Raw genomic sequence first — 17,238 nt, 5'->3', positions numbered from 1 at the left:
TGCCTCAGACAATGCAAGGAAGCTGGTCCCTAATCAGACTCTGGAGCAGTGGTTCTCAGCCTGTGGATTGCATTTAGGGGATTGCATGACCCTTTTGCAGGGGCTGCCTAAGACTGCTGGAAAACACAGAGATTTACATTATGATTCATAACAGTAGTAAAATTAGTTATGAAGGAGCAACAAAAACAGTTTTATGGTTTGGGGTCATCACAATGTGAGGAACTGTATTGAAGGGATGCAGCATTAGGAAGGCTGTTGTCTTCAGCAATAGGGCTTTTCTTTCAGTTTGTGGAGAGCAACCTATAGTCTTGGTATAAGACTGGGTTGTTTGGGGATTCCTATGAGATCCTCTTTGGCCAACAGCTTAATTAGATATAACACATTACCAGTACTGGAAGCTTCATTTGGTGACAAGAGATGTCCAGTCGGGGCTCTGTCTCCCCCATTATTTGGCAATTTTATTTAGACTGCCTTCATATTATGTATATATATTTTAGCAAGCTTCTACTGTATTAGATTCTCATACTACCTCTCAAATGGCCCTGATGCTTAGCCATCTCTTTCCCTGTATTCTCTCCCTTGTCTTCCTCTCTCTGTCTCCTTGAACCTCCTGTCCAGTCACCCCCCATCCATCCTTAGCTATCTATTCTATTTCTCTTTCCCAGGGAGATCTGTTTGTGTCCCTCCCTCCCCAGTCCCTTAATCTAAAGCTGACCTCTGTGGTTCTACAGGTCGTAGCTTGGTTACCATTGGTTCAATAGGTGCCATTCACATAACAATGGACACATACTATATCTGTCTTTCTGGATCTGGGTTACCTCACTCAGGATGATTTTTTTGAGTTCTATTGATTTTCCTGTGAATTTCATGTTTTGTTTTGTTTTGTTTTGTTTTGTTTTGTTTTGTTTTTTTATGGCTGAGTAATATGCCACTGTGTAAATGTGCCACATTTTCTTTTTCCATTCCAATTTCTGGATTTTATGGAAACTCAGATTTCTAAAAGTCAGGCATTTACCCTAGAATGCACTGACTAAATATTTTCTAAGTGAACATTGCAATGGAATACAGATTGGGTACTGTCTGAGATCACTGAATTTGGATCATACACATACACATTAAAACTGTGAGTCCTCAGGCATATTATTAAGGCATATAAATTTGGGTTTCTTCCCTGTTCAGACCGAGAGCATGTAAGAGGAAGTCCACTTGGCAAGAAGGTGGAATGTGGTCTCCTTCAAGGCATATCACAATGTGTAGTGAGTAAAATAGAAGAGATCAGGCACCTACATGCTCACAGTCATTTTTTTTTTTCAATGCAGTTTATTCAGAAACCTTGAACAATCCTCGGACCCTGGGGAAAGCCAGCCCACAGCTTAAATAGCCTCTGGGTAGCCAACCCAGGCGTGCCACGTGGGCAATGCAGATAGGTCCACATACATGGAAGCAAGCCAGATCCTCAGCCTTAGCCAAATGTGGAATTGTTTGTGACAGAGAGCACTCACCATCAGGAAGGTGGAAGGCTGAAACCAGCTCCATCTTTAAGGCATAGCATTCCGCAGCTCTCTACAGTTCCCCCTTTTTGTTTTAGATGCATCAGGCAAGAGTAGAGGTCTGATCTCTGATATTAGAAATAAATTGGGACTTTGTACCGATGATCGTTTAGGTGTCATCCACCCAAAGAGCATCAGACCCGTCTGATACCTTTTTCTTAGAGGCGGGACCTGGGGCATCAACCCGCATGCAACCAGACATGCTCTTCTCTGGGTCCAAAGCAGCTGACCCTGAGTGCAGTGCTTAGCCTCGCATCCTGAGCGTAACATTTTAGCTTTTTATGGTATCCAACCATGCTTGGGGAGAATGTCCTGCTTCAATGGCTGTAAAGGCCTGAATGATCAAGGCTGCATCACACTGTTGGCTCACAGTCATTTATCTGAGTTCCTTTGACACATTGGCCTTAAGCTAGATGATGGAAGCAGGAATCTGGAAGTTCATTGTGATGTGTTCCTTGTTCATTGCCTGTCTTTGTATATAGATTCTGATTTTTATCACAATATTTGAGGTTACATTTAAAAATTTACAGGTGCTTATACTTTGTCTTTGCCCCAACTTTCCCCTTTTCTTAATCACCATTTCCCCACGTTTTGTGCTCATTTTTTTTTCTAGAAAACAAGTATTCTAAAAGTGACATAAAAGTTATTGTATGCTTTGTATTCAAGGTCCAATAAAGGCACAGAACAAAATGGAAAATTACTTTTGGTTTTCTTGAATGGTTTAATGGGATGCCATTTCTATCTTCCCTCCCATTTTTGTTTTGTTTGATTAGCTTTTTGTTTTGTTTTGAGACAGGCTATTGGTATGCATTCCTGGATGGCCTGGAATGTGCTGTGTAGGCCAAGCTGGTCTTGAATTTGTGTTGAACCACCTGCATTTGCTTCCCATATACACTGAGATTATAAGTGTATGCTACCATACCCAGCTCCTTTTCCATTCTTAAGTAGACTTTTCAGACACAGGGAGGCTTCTCTGCTTATCAAAACACCCTTAATGAACATGGGATACATTTTCTCTCTTTGATACTGTTTCTGGTCATGATGCTTGGCCCATGGGGAACCCTTGGAAATGCATGTGTGTTTCTCTCTCTCTCTCTCTCTCTCTCTGTATGTGTGTACGTTATTGAATAAACTTGAAAATGAAAAAATTATGCATAAAGGTTGTATATTCTGAGAGGTCCAATGAAAATTTTGATTTCTGGATTTTAATAATGCCAAAGAGCTCACTCGCCAATCCTTACACTGAGTTTTTAGAAATGATAGTTTATGGATGAGTGTTGGTTTCTTCCTTTTATTCTGCCCGCTTTCCATCTGTATTTTCCTGTAGAGATGATAAACAATGGCTAAATGCCAATAGTGATGTTAAACATTTTTCAAATATGAAGCAATTTGAATCCTACAATAATAACTAGGAGTAGATTTTATCATCCCAAGTTTTAGTGAGGAAACTGTCTACTAATAAGTTAAGGAAATTGCTCAGTGACGGATACCTAATTTTTGCTAGGAAGCTCAATAGAAATGTAGACTTGAGCATTATATTTTAGAACTATACTGTAAACACTATAACTTATATCAAAACACACAAAAATTTAAACGTGGCTTAACATAGTCATCACATGTACTATGCCTGTGATTGCAAATCAGCAATTACACAATGTTACATATTTTGGTTTTGTAATTAAGATAATTACTTGGAAGTGTTATAAATAAAATTATTCGAGTATCTCAACAAAATTTTTAAAAAAATGTCTTAAGTGTCAGTTGGAGGGAAATGAAAGCAATTACTCTAGTAACAGGAATCCCTTTGTTAGAAAGAGGGTATCATCAATGTGTTCAGTCTGTAGGAAAGTTTAAAGATTCATTTTTATTATTTTTAATTATGTGTAGGGTGTGTATGTGTGTATGCATTTAGGTGTGTGTACATGAGTGCAGGTACCTGCAGAAGCCAAAGACCTTTGAGCCCTAAGAACTGGCATTACAGGCAGTTGTGAGCCATCACAAGTGGGTGCTGGGAGCCAAAATTGGGGATTCAGCAAGAGTAGTTCGTGTGCATTCTTAACCATTGAGCCATCTCTTCAGCCCAAGAATCTATAGGAAACCTCAAAGCTTACCCTCAGTGACACAACTCGAACCATCCACACCTAATAATTCCATGAATGGGAATCAAGTATTCAGCCATGAGCTGATGGGGCCATTCTCATTCAAACTACCACACAGAGCTATGAATATTCAGTCATTACATGGCTTTCTACTTGACCTAACTGGAATGGCAAAGGAGTGAATGAAGGATAGATGTATGTGCAGAAAAGCTGGGGTCAGTGGATGTATTTAGTGATAGAGAGGTATCAGCAGCCTGGAGATGCAGCAGGTTTACTGTACGTGGCTGAGCGAGGCATTCGGTTTATCATACATGGCTAGGTAAGGAGGTGTGTTGGTTAAATACTGCTGAGCGAGGAGGGAGCAAGCAGGCTAGTTAGTTTCAGTAGGAGTCTCTGGAGAGGAGCAGTTTCAGGTGGCAGTCAGTCATTCGGAAGGAGGAACTTTGCTTGACTTCCTGCAAACGCTGGTTTTAGCTGAATGCCAACTGTTTGTAACATCTGAACTTGAAACAGAGGATGATTGATTTCTCTATTCTCCTGAGCCTGACCCAGTGGAGGCTTTGTCATTCCCATGGGTCCAATACGTTGGGGGCCTTGATGTGGCTGGGCTTAACATCAACTGGGCACAATCCCTCAGGACGTCATCCACAAACCCCACAATAGCTGGTGCCTGTTTCCTTTCCCCAGTGTGATGTACCCCATAGTTCAGGGGACCATGGTTTCAACTTAGTCATCAGTGTGCAGCTACCGGACTGGCTTTCTAGGAAGGCATGTGTGAGCACCACGTCTAAATCTGTACCTCCCTGAGTCAGAGATCCTAGAGGTGGCTGCCTGACTCTGACTCACTTTTCCATAGGTCTAGACACTCCTCGCATGTGGTGTCTAATGTTGTGAATGTAAGTTATGAACCGGCCGCCTTGTAAACAGCTTTGTTGTGACACCTCCTTGTATAGTTACTCGTCGCATGCTAGCTGCCTAACCACAAGCATGCTTTATATTTACATGTAAGTAGTACAGAAATGCCTGCTTTGTGGCATTTTCATGTGCCATTTACAGAGACTTTTACATCTAAGATTTCAAAGAAGTCCCCAGCCGGGAAGAGGAAGGAATAGTACAGGGTCTGCAGGCTCACAAAAGTTTGTAGGTAGTAAAATGCAATCATTATTTTTATTTATCTAATTTTAAATTTAACAACTTATAGTCATCCTCAGCATAAACAATTTTAAAAGAATATATAGTTGCCAACATCCTTTCTGGACACTGTTTCTCCATTCTAGAAAGAAAAACAAAACCCCAACGTTTCTTCTTTAGCATGTGTCTTTCAATTTTTACAATTATTTTTATATATAAATAGATGAGTACACAGGACATTTAATCTTTGACTTCATGTGTGCTTGGCATAATAAAAGCGCTAATAGCATACTTAGCATGGCATACTTACTAGTCTCTGTGTCCTGTAGATGCTCTGTGCCAGGACATGAACTCTCAGTTTTAGCAGTGGCATAGCATCTACCATTTAGAAGAAAATCCGAATCTCTGCCCCGATGGGAGCCACGGGGGATGGCCGTCTCATTCCTCCTTCATTCCTTTCCAGCAACATGGATATTCTGAGAACACCTTGAATGCAGTCTGCCTGCCCTCTACTCCTGGATGTTTCCCTTGTTTGTTCCCCAGATTCATTCACGTCTCCATTTAAAAATGACCCCATTAGAACCCCCTGATATTTCTTTCCGTCTTTCCTTCCGTCTTCAGTTCCTGCTGTGTGTGTTCGCCTTAACTGGCTTTATTTGCTTCTCTTCTTAATGTTTCGACCAGCCATCCTGGAGGAAGTGTGTTGCTTTTCTGTCTGTTTTCCTCTTGTAGAAATTGGTTTTACAACTTTTATATTTTGGTGGTATTTTTTTTAACGGTAGCTTAGATGGTTTATTTTCATTTACAATGATTTATATTTACAATATTATTTATATTTGTGTTTATTTTGTTTATATTTATGATATTATATTTTTCTAACTTTATAGAATTTGTTTCCAGAATTTCTTCACTGGTACTTTCTTAGGGTTTAAGAGAGTGACTTGTACATAATGAACATCTGTGAAAAACTGTATAACTAGTATAAAATTTTATTTAGGGGTCAGCAAGATGAAATAGCAAGAAAAGGTCCTTGTTGGTAAGCCTGATGATTTGAGTTTCATCTCCACATGGTGGAAGGAAAGACCAAAGTCTCTCAAGTCATCAAGTGTACTGTGCCATAAACACACACACACATACACATGCGCACACACACACACACACACAGACACACAGTGATTTGTACAGAGTGGCTGTTTTTGGTACTAGAAATCTTTCCATCAATATGTACACTCACTTAAAATTCTAATATAAAGGGAAAAATAGCCACCCAAATAGTGTGTGTGTGTGTCAGTTTGCACTATCTGCACGGGCACACCTCTTTTCCTAAGTTCTTAGAAGCATTATGTGAGCGAAGGATTTTTTTTTCTATTTTTGCGTATCTGATGTGTGTCATTCCAGAAAAGAAGAGAAAGTATGACAGAGGACTCATAAATAACTTCTCCCTCAAGTGTGTTCATTCTCTTTACAAAGATCACTCACCTTTCCCTGGATTTATTTATCGATTTGTGTAGGGAAATCCCAGCGGATTGCCGAACGACCCAGAAGACGGTGTGCCTCTGTCTGCAGATGGTTTCAGTTTCCATCAGAAAGAACAATTGCTGCTCTTCGCTTTGTTCTCTGCCATTGACATGCAGTAATTTTACATGACAAGATGGGATGTTATGACACGTATATGCATGGCGTGATGACTGCATCAGTAATTAGCATACCGGTCATTCACAGTCGTTTGGAACTCTGTGATGCAGTGTGTCCTGCTGTACGGAAGTCCTATAGCTTCCGCTTTACCCAGGCGAGAGTGTTTCCAGGCTTGTCGTCAGTGCGCTGGCAGCTTCGTTTCATTGGAAACAAGTGCTAAGCCCTTATTACTTGATGCCATTCTGTTATTTTATTTTTTGTCTCCTTTCATCAATTATAGTGGTGAGTGAGGTTGAGATAAGTTTTAATGTTTCAGAAATCATTGCGTTTCTGAATTGGCCTTTTGTCCTTTTGTGACTCCTTCTGTCCCTGATGGTTGAATTATTTATGCATTATAAAGGGATTTGACAACTTTTTCATTGTTGTTGTAACATGGAATTGTCTTGTCCTTGAAGAGGTGTAGATATTAACTGCTATCTTGTATGTGCATGCGTGTGTGCATGTGTGTGCATTCATGTGTGTGAATGAGCAAATGTGGGTGCCACTATACAAGTGTGGAGGCAGGAGGACAGCCGTAGGTGTTGGTCCTCACCTTCCCCCTTGTTTTGGGGGAGCTTTTTAATGCCTCTAATATATTTTGCATGAGTTTTGATATTTTTCCCTAACATGTTAAAAATTCTTATTTAATTTTCCATACAGCATCTTTGATCATATTCTTCTCCCCTCCAAATCCTCCCAACCCTCCCTCACCCTTCTAACCAGCCAACCTGATGTTCTCTGCTTCTCTGTAAAAAAACTAGAAAAACAACAAAAGTAAAAATAAAAACACACTACATGAAATAGTAAGGCAAAAGCCCAAACAAAAAGTACACACACACACACACACACACACACACACACACACACTCACCTAGACACACACACTAGTCTGTTCTGTGTTGGCCAACAAAGCCTGGGCATGGGGCCTGGCCTGGAGTATTGCTGATTTCCCAGTGACATTCCTTTGGAGGAAACTCATTTTCCCTTTCCCGTCCCGTATCAGTTGCAAATACTTCTTGGTTACGGGTAGGCCTCCGTATTTGATTTCCATTCTCAGAGCTGCGGTTTTGTCTGGTGTGAACCCAGGTAGGTCTTGTGCAGGTCTTGTGCATGCTGCCACAGCCTCTGTATGTTCACGTGCATCTCTCCTGTTGTGTCTTTACCATCCCTGACCCTTGAAGATACTTACAATTGTTCCACCACCACCCCCATCTCGGTAGGGCTTTTTTTTTTCCCCTGTAGCCCTGGCCACCCTAGAATTTTCTCTGTAGACCAGGCTGGACTCAGACTCAGAGATCTGCCTGCCTCTGCCTCTCAAGTGCTTCGATTAAGGGCGTGCACCACCATGTCCATTCTTTCTACCTCCTCTTTTGTATAGATCCCAGAGCCTTAAGGGGGAGGGATTTGATAAAGACACCCATATGGGGCTAAGTGCTTCCAACTCCCCCATGTTCTGTCCACTGTCCAGCTATGCATCTTTGTTAATTACTGCTTACAAGCAAGAAGTTTCTCTAATGAGGGTTGAGTGACGCTCTAATCTAGGGGTACAGCAATACATCACTAGGAATCGTTTCTTCTGTGCTCCTTTAGCAGAATAATAATCGTAGGTTTTCTCCTAGGCTTACCTATGACGTGTCTGGTCTCAGTTTGCTGGCCACGTTAGCAGTGTCGGGTATGGAACGCCTATGGTGGCTGATCCCACTTGTGACATTTGTGCCACGATTTCACCAGCATGTCTTACAGGTAGGCCTTCGTTGTAGGCAGCTGAGGTATGAATGATTGCTTCTCATCCCCTGTATCAGGCAAAGTACCTTCTAGCACCATGAGCACAAGTTGGCAGGGGTGAATCTTCTAGTTGGGCGCCAGCTCAATTTCTCCATCATTGATGCCATCCATAGTGGTGTCTTCCGCAATGGACGGTAACCGATGGCCTTTGCAATAACACCCTGTGACATTTGAGACGGTCTCCCACAGGACTCCCTCTGCTTAGGTTTCAACAAGGTGTAACCTGTTCCTGGCACTGAAGGTTTTATTTGGTGTCATAAGTTGTTTACTTGGGGCATTGTCATCCCATTATAGGATGATATCATTTAAATTCCTTCCATATATGCAGATTTTTTAGGAAGCTTGCACAGTCATAGCCTTCCACACAGCTTTTCCAAAGGCCTTTGGTGTCAGTTCTCCCTCTCCACATGCCCTGAATTTTAAAATTTATCCTGTAAAGCTTTTCAGTATTATTCTAATATGTTATACAAAATAATCTTTTTTATTTTTTTACTAGCATAAATTTTTATTCCTTATTCGCATCTTTTTCCTTGTTAAAATGTAGACTGTCCAAACCATCTGTATTTTATGCAAATATTCCTATTTTTGTTTCAGCAAATAACCTGATTTAAAAAATAATAGTACCAATTTGGCTAGAAAAGCACTGAGACTGACCAAATCTGAATTGATTTTGGTCACAAATGTTTATTGTTTCTATTCTTCTAGTGGAAGACTTTTAATTTTAGTACACATTTAAAATTATATTCCACTTTTTGTGATGAAGGGTATCCATTTAGTATCTATAATCTCGCTCTTCAAGACCATAATTTTCACCTTACTTTAATTTCCCTGTCTCTGTATTTCCTTGATATTTCTCCTGTGCGTCTCGTGTGTTATTTAAATGCATTAAAATAAAAATAAAAAAGCTGCAATGAATGCTTATTTCCAGTAACCAAGTATTTGGCTGATTGCTTTGTCCATCACTGTGTCTGTGTTTGGTTTTCCATTTGTATTCAGTTTTTATTTTATTTTAGTTCTTCCTAGAGTAATCTTTTTTCCCCCAGATGATGCCTGAGATGGCAACTTAGAATCTCTCATCCCTGAAAATGTCATTTTGTTTTAAAATCCACAGTGTATATTAGAAGTTTAATTTTGTTTTCAGGGCAATATATTGCCAGGCCATGGCAGAAGAGGGTCCAAGTAGTCCTGATGGGACTTAACAAGCTATTGGCAGATGGCTATAGTGGAGAACTCCCCCTTACAGTGGATTAGGGGAAGGGAATAGGGGAAAGAGTGTGGGAGGGTGGGACTGGGGAGAGTTGAGGGAGGGGCATTCAATCGGGATATAAAATGAATAAATTGTGAAGAGAAACAATATAAAAATTTAATAATTAATGGATAAATAAACAAATAAATAAATATATTATGGAATATAGCCATGTATGAGCGTTGGATCACTTGCCCTCTGCTGAGTGACAGGATACCACTAAAAAGACTCCCATCTTCCTTATGGCTCTCTCTCATTTTATATGTCACATTTTAATTCTGCCATTTGAACATTTCCTTGGGATTATTTTGTGAGTAATGGGAGTCTCCATGAGTTTTGCTTTATCTATTTGATCCCATCCCTTCTTCAGTACCTTAGGTCATACTAGTAACTTTTCTTTCATAAACATAGGTAAATATCAATGATGTTAAAGCCTGAAGATTTTGTTCTTGAGGGAAAAAGCTTTAAAAGTTTGATTCTTAGCCATCTCTCTTTTGTCATTAAGAGTTTAGCCCCCTTTAACCTTCAAAGTTTATGAGCAACTTCATCTTAAAACCAAGCATGTGATTTAGGATCACTCTTCCGCAGAGAGCAATTTGAGGGTTTAAATCCATCATTTTAAATGAAACACTCCACCCGACTGAATTCCATTCTCCATTCTCCATTGCTTCCATGATGTGCTATTGGAAAAGTCACATTTACTTAATTTTCAGTAAGATATTGGCAGAGGGCAGATACATTTTGGGAAACTAGATTTTACAGACCAAAGACCTGAAGTTCCCTGAATGGTAGTGGCATCTGAAGTCTAGTGATGCTGGCTGTGGTTTCTGAGGCCACAGGCATGCAACCACTCAGGGTGGAACCCCGCAGAAAGCAGAGTATGTCCTTGGTTTGAGATTGTAGCAGTTGGCTGAAAAGCCATCCGCCAAACGAAACACCGGCACATCGTTATGGTGTGTCATCAAGCCTTAGGGTCATCATCCATCACTGAGAAACCCACCACAGATTTCCTGGGATTACAAGTGACACAGAACCCAGCCAATGGCTTGTCGCCGTTTCAGCAGACTTGAAGGCATATTATCTTTAGCTCCCATGGGAGCTTCTTACGAAAGTTTTCCTGACGAAGGGACATCATCGACACAGTTCTGGAAGAGTGACAATGGTGCCCTGCAGCTCTTCTAGATATTGTAATAACAGAGCAGGAGTTTTAATAGCTGCCCAAGAGATCAGTCCCGTTTCCCCTATGTGTTTATGTGTCACAGCTTTTTGTGTGCTTCGACTCTGGTTCCTATACTGCCTGGGCAATTCCGTACATTCCACATCATCACTGATGCTTAAAGGACAAAATATTTGTACACCATTTCTTAGCAGTAAGGGCATCAACTCAGCTGAAAGCAAAATTTGTGTACAAAAATAAAAGTCGTGATCCTGGAAAGGTTTAAATAAAGTATTAGCAGGTGCGATGCTTGGTTATTTCTCAGACATGGTTAATGGTTATTTGATCATTTTAGCATGTGTTGTAACATGGGAAAAGGGAAGCTAGTGTATACTAAATTTTCCTGTTCAGAACTTAAAGAAGTAAGTTATTTTATTAGTTTATATTGCAGCAACTATAACAATATTTTAAGGCAGTCTTCAACATGCCTTATTGCTATTAAGAGTTTACTATTTTGAAGGAGAGAGGTTTTCTTTTGCCTACAGTCTGGAGAAATGATTCTTGCGGTTTGTGACTGTTCATGGGAAAACACGGAAGAGTCACTGCAGAGCACTGGGCGGCTTTGCATATCTGCCTTTCCTTTCAAGTGAACACGGGAATCCATATCATGGTCGCATTTTATAGTTTACACCACAATGAGTTTCAATATGAAATAAAAAACAATCTAAATATTTTTTATGGTGAAGCTTAATAATCCAGAGTAAGCTGGGGAAATACTTTTCTAAATATGAGAGACTGAAAAAGCTCAAAGGAATGTGTGTTTGTAACACTGACTTACACGCATATGTGTATATCTATACACATGTCTCACAGCATATTTAATATATGTGTATGGATTCATATATGTGCATAATAGATATATACAGATTTGTGCATACATAGGATTGAGAGGCCTAAGTAGATAAACGAGGAGCCGAGAGAACTAAGTGTGTAGCCTCTCTGTAGTGCAGCAGGAGACGTTTGCAGTTCGTGAGCACTAAGAGAAAAATCTGTGCACGGATGAAATTACAAACTTTTACTTAGCAATTGAGTCTATTAGAGTGCGTCTCGAGGAGAAGAATTTTATAAATGCTAATTACTCAGTAAGGTTTGCTAAGGATCTTGGCCTCATTCAAAGCACAAATCGAAAATCCCTGTTCGGTTCTTTTCTTTCAAAGAGACAGGTGGAGAAAAAAAATCACTGGCTTAAGTGATCAGAAAAAATTTCCAAGTTACTTATATAAAATGATTGTTTCCTTCTGTGTGAAAGGAGTTTCTCAAAGGACTGGAAATGCTGTAAGATCAGTTGGCACCAACTCAATGGCAGTCTAGTACTGCAACATAAATTTTGGGGACAATTCTGAAAGTGGTCTAGTGTTAGCAACCCGAAATGACTGCCTTAGTATAAACTCCAAAGCACAAGCAACCCATGCAGACAGGAGGACCTGGGTCATTTATATGAATGAAATCTGGTTTGTACTGTAAATTTATTTTGTCTGATCGAGATTCAGTCAGAGTTTGAAGTGGGTTGAATCTTGACCCAAGAACTTAAGGTCAAACAACAAGCTGCTGAGAGAAAAAAGAATGAAGCCAGGTAGGGTTAGATCTCTCTGGGTCCCAGGCCCAGGAGCTGTAGTTCATTAGGAGAAACCCTGACTGAGCCACTTGGAAAGATGAGCTCTGTCACCATAGCAACACTAGGACCACTTCTGCAGATCTTAGTGGTTCCTGCCAATCAGCTCCGGCCCAGGACCATCAAATCCACTTATAATGATGCCAGATGCTACATAGTCAAGGATGTAAAAAACATGTCCAGATGTGCCAAAGGCAGAGGAGGAATTTTTTTTCCCTCTGGAAATTGTCTTTTCCTTCCTTTCTATGATAGATAAAAAAAAAAAAATTAATTGCAAAGCCTAACTTACTCTACTTGGTGTTAAAAAAGCAATTATTTTAGCAAACCCCAATGTCTGTTACTAATTAACTGCTCATCTTTCAGAACTCATGCATGACAAAGTTTATACCTAAAGTATGAATACTGTATTATCTCTGCTGCAGTGAATCTACACACAGATTCATGTGTGTACATGTATGAAGTGTGCATGTGTATTTTGCATGCATTTCCCAATGGATTTTTAGTACCTTATTAGCAGGAGTTGTATGCTATTTAACCTTGAATCCTTCATGCCTGCTTCGAGACTCAGCATTCATTTGGACAATCTTGGCGTGCAGAAGTTGAATGAATTAGCTAGAACTACTCCTGACTGTCATGAGGCAGATGAATTCACTAGAAAATGGAGAGCTATAGAGGAAGAGCTCGGTGCAGAATTGAGCTCAGGAAGTCTTGAGATAAATTTGTCAATTTTATTTGTGTAGTTTACAAACAGGAGTTGTAGTCATAAAGACCACCAGGATGCATCCCCCCACCAAATGTGTGTTTTTGTGTCTGCAGTGGCAGTTCCCTAAACAAAGGGGAAACACCCAGACATCACTGTCAGGGGTGGGAGCAGGCAGTTGAAATGGATCGAGCTTTTAAATGATTCTTCAGATAGAAAAGCAGCAAATGGTGACTTATAAGATGATAGGGAACACATCTGTCTTAGGAACTATCTTTAGCAAATCGTTGTACGGATACAAAGCCTTCTGAAGGCAACGGACAAAAGCAAGCGTACCTTCCAAGGGAGAAAACAAAGGAAGTCATTGAAATCCTCCTCATTTGAGACTCAAAAGCAGTCTCCTGGTTATATGACCTACTTACTCACCAGGTTATAAGTGACCTTCAAAGCTCTTCCCTTCACTACCCATGCCTCTTCCCTCTATGTGTCGCCCTCTTAAAATTAAAGTATTTGCAGATGATCAAACACTTGGTAAAGAAAAGCCAACACTCCCAAAGTCTAAATACAGTTGTTCCTATAGGAAAGCCAACTGTTCTGTTAAAATTCGAGGCGGAGTGACCTAGATCTAGAAACTGAGAGGTTTGCAGAGACACGTGCAGCCATGTAAATCCCTGAGATGTGGGTTATTTAGACAGATGGTGACTGTGCCACAGTGAGCACTGTATGCAAATTGACAGTGAGCAGAACTCTAGAGGAAGGAGGCTAGAGAGGAAGCACAGTCTCACTGTGGACCTCTGAGAATTTTAATTAAAACACTGAGTGGAAATTTAGAGTGCTTGGATATACTTCTTCAGAATATTAATTGAATATTGGTATTGGTTGGATGGTTGCTAAGATACCAGCCCCGGGGAGGCCTGGGAAGTGTGTGGAGGCTGCTCTTGCTAAGTTTTGGGTGTGACTTGGCCATGCTATTTCTGTACTGTCATATGTGATCCGGGGGTGGGGGACGAGTAAGGTGAAGCGGTGCTTTGCTGTGTTCTTGATGTTGGCAACGGAGGTGGAGAACTTTCTTTGTTTTCTGTGTCACTGTTCTGTAGCTGAGACACTGGGAGTTGTCAAGACACAAAAAGGAGGCTCCGTGACCATGTGCCTGGAAGTCTAATCATTACTAAGAGTGACATATTGGACAGTCCTATGGTCTTGTTCTAGGATCTGTTTCCAGAGATCAGTTGTTGTTTCGTCCCCACCAGTGACACTGTGAGAGCTTACCTTCTTGTCTTTATAGCTTAAAAGAAAATAAAGTACTGCTGCTCTTTCCCAGTCATTTGAAAAATCACATGTATTAATTTTCTGAGCATGTAGGGAAGAGAGTGAACAAGAACATACCATTACAGGTAGAGGTCAAAGGATTGCAGGAGCTCTCCTTCCACTGTGAACTCCGGGGTTGAACTAAGGTGGTCAATCTTAACTGCAGACCTCTTTAATTCATCAAGCCATCTTGCCAGACTCTATATTCCGGTGTCAGCTTACCTAGCACACAGAATAAAACAGAGCAACTTCATGCTTCTTCCCCAACCTGTATTTAATCCTACACAATCCTTCTTTCTGAATTGCGAAGCACACACTTCACTTATCTTCCCGTAGAAGGAGGATGAAAATAATGTTTCAGAAGGAAGGAGTTAAGCCTGCCACTAAGCCCAGAGAACAGTGTTGGAAAATGAGAAGACTGAGATGTATAATTAAGCATTTCCATCTGAGAAGATAAATTGATTAGGGTTCAAAGTATGTTTATAACTTACATGGGAACTCATGGAAGTTAAAATTTTCAACACACAAAACCGGATGTTTTTTAAAAGAAAAATTTAATACAGAATGGGTAGAGGCTCCTGATACCCTACCCCTAACCAAGGATTACCCGACCCCAACCAGCAATTGATGGTTGCTTCAGGAGAGAAAGTCACTCTTCTTGAGGGGCATGGTCACTAGCTATTGCCCATGTCCTTGTGGGTGACCACACCCATGTGCATATATGGTCAGCACTAATTGGACTCAGTGGGTTATCAATAAATAAACAGCAAACAAACAAACAACTTTTTAAGGAGCATATGGTAGACTAGAGAGAGGACTCGGTAGCTAAGGAACTTAGTTTTCTTCTGAAGATCCTGGTATTGGCTGCTCGCACCCACAATTAGGTGACTCATAACAGAAGAGGGGGGCTCAGAGGTTTTAAGAGTCATGGAGGCACATGACTACAGTGAAACTTTTTGTAGGACACAAACAAGACAGCTGCTGGTATGAACTCACGTCATTGTGACAGCATGCAAGAGACTTGAACAAGGGTCAGGTCAGACAAGATGGAAGGAGGAAGGCGGTCATGGACTCCAGCTGAGAAGCTACTAGCAACTGAAGACTGGGACGGGGAGAGGTGTTTTTATATTTCTATTTTTTAGAAAGTGGCCCCGGAGAATGTGGGGCTCCATTAGATGGTCCCACACCATACATACATAGGTTGGCAATGCTGAGTGAAAAAACAAACGTGATGTTGGTAGAGGGTAGTGGAGGGTGGGGACAGACAGGGAAGAAATAAGGGCAGAGAGAATGAGAGGCGGACACGACCAATAAAATGTTGTACGCATGTACGAACTTCTCACACAGTAAAAGGAGAGACGTTAAAATAAGGATTCTTCATATTTGATAACCTTTTTCCCCCTGCATCTGTGCTTTAACTAATGATTGCCCAAAATGAACATAAATGTTTTTATTTTCTTCTTAAGACAAAGGAAGATGTTCCAAGTGTTTGGATGTGAAATATATTGTCACTATAAAGTCCCGTGCACACGCACAGAGATGGAGTTAAAAATTCTTGACAACAGCAAACATCTTGTACAAAAGCATCTGGCCTTAGATATGTATTTACTTGATTACTTCTTTGTCAGTTATGAAGATACAGTCACACATTATGGAAAATAAGAAAAAATAAAAGCATCTTACCTAACAGCCTTAAAAAGTATAAGTAATAAGCATGTAAATAGAAATAGAAGTGATTCATTTGAGAAAGAGTAGTCTATGATTCTAGGCTCTGATTCTCTTCTCCTGGCCCGGTTAATGTCTGCAACTATGTTAAATCCTTCAGTTCATTTGACACATCTAGATGTTCTCATAAACATGCCTGTAAAACAACATGTCAAGGATTTGAGTTATTCTTTTATGAATAAGACCCTACTCTATACTTTTTGTAATGACCTTTTCCTTCAACAGCTTGCTTTCTGAGCTCTATCCTTGTGTTTTCCTGGGTTCCAAACATGTTTAATTCATCAGTATTATCACATTCACCTAGAAAAAAAACATTGCTAATTTAACTGACAATTTTCTTACAAGAGCTCCTTTGAACTTGTTTTAGATGTAGATTGTTATCACAGTGCTCTGTGTGCTCTAGGATGGAGAACATAAGAACAGTTACTGAAGACATGTCTAAAAACCTCTTCACATTCATAGTTAAATTATGCCTGAATCACTGCTTGATTGAATTGCTAATGCCTATTTTTTTTTATCTTGAGTATCATCCTGTGAGCTGTCAAGGGTACTGATGAATGAGCATTCTTCAAAGGATGCTCCAGCAGTGTCTGCCAAGCCTCTTATATGTGCTGTATTCATGTTCCTGCTCTCACCTGCTTGATGGGCCCAGAAGTGTGGATGGCAGCTTTCAGTTTGCCTTTGCAGCTTGTTCCTCCAATAGTCCTCCTGTGCCATGCTGGACAGAGCATTACAAGGCTGGAGTTGTCTGAGTGTCCCACAGGGAGCAACAGCTACATTGCGGTAGTTGTCTCTTTTGAGGCAGGCTATTGCTCTGGCTTGCAACTTCCTATCTAGCAAAGGTGGCCATGGAGCTCACGGCAATCCTCTTGCCTCAGCATCCTGAGTACTGGGGTTACAGATGTGAGCTATGTATGATACATGGCAAATCTGTGGCATTTAAAAAATGGAATGCTCTAAGGACTTGTGTGTCATCGTTGTGCAGGGGCTGTGGTAATCTCTGCATTGTACCAGCTTCAATACACGGCTGCAGAAGCAGTATATCTGTGGCATTCTTAATGGTGCTGAGGTCATGTCTGTTGCCTAGGAAACATCAACCATATGATTGTATTCATTGTGAAAAAACAGCCCACTTTGTTGTAGTTCATGTAGATCAAAATGGAAGATATCTTGAAACTGGTGAGATACAGTT

The 17,238-nt window shown here is 40.5% G+C and overlaps 1 protein-coding gene and 1 pseudogene across 2 annotated transcripts in view; one reads left to right on the top strand and one right to left on the bottom strand.

Annotated features, from left to right (window-relative positions):
* Camk4 (calcium/calmodulin dependent protein kinase IV) overlaps positions 1-17,238 on the top strand; it is a 243,318-nt gene that overhangs the window by 48,947 nt on the left and 177,133 nt on the right. The gene's annotated exons all lie outside the window — the stretch shown is intronic.
* On the bottom strand, positions 16,987-17,087 carry LOC132652565 (U6 spliceosomal RNA; annotated as a pseudogene).

This window comes from Meriones unguiculatus, chromosome 2, assembly GCF_030254825.1.
Source record: "Meriones unguiculatus strain TT.TT164.6M chromosome 2, Bangor_MerUng_6.1, whole genome shotgun sequence".
NCBI classification, from domain to species: domain Eukaryota; kingdom Metazoa; phylum Chordata; class Mammalia; order Rodentia; family Muridae; genus Meriones; species Meriones unguiculatus.
This window is presented reverse-complemented; position numbering and strand designations above follow the sequence as displayed.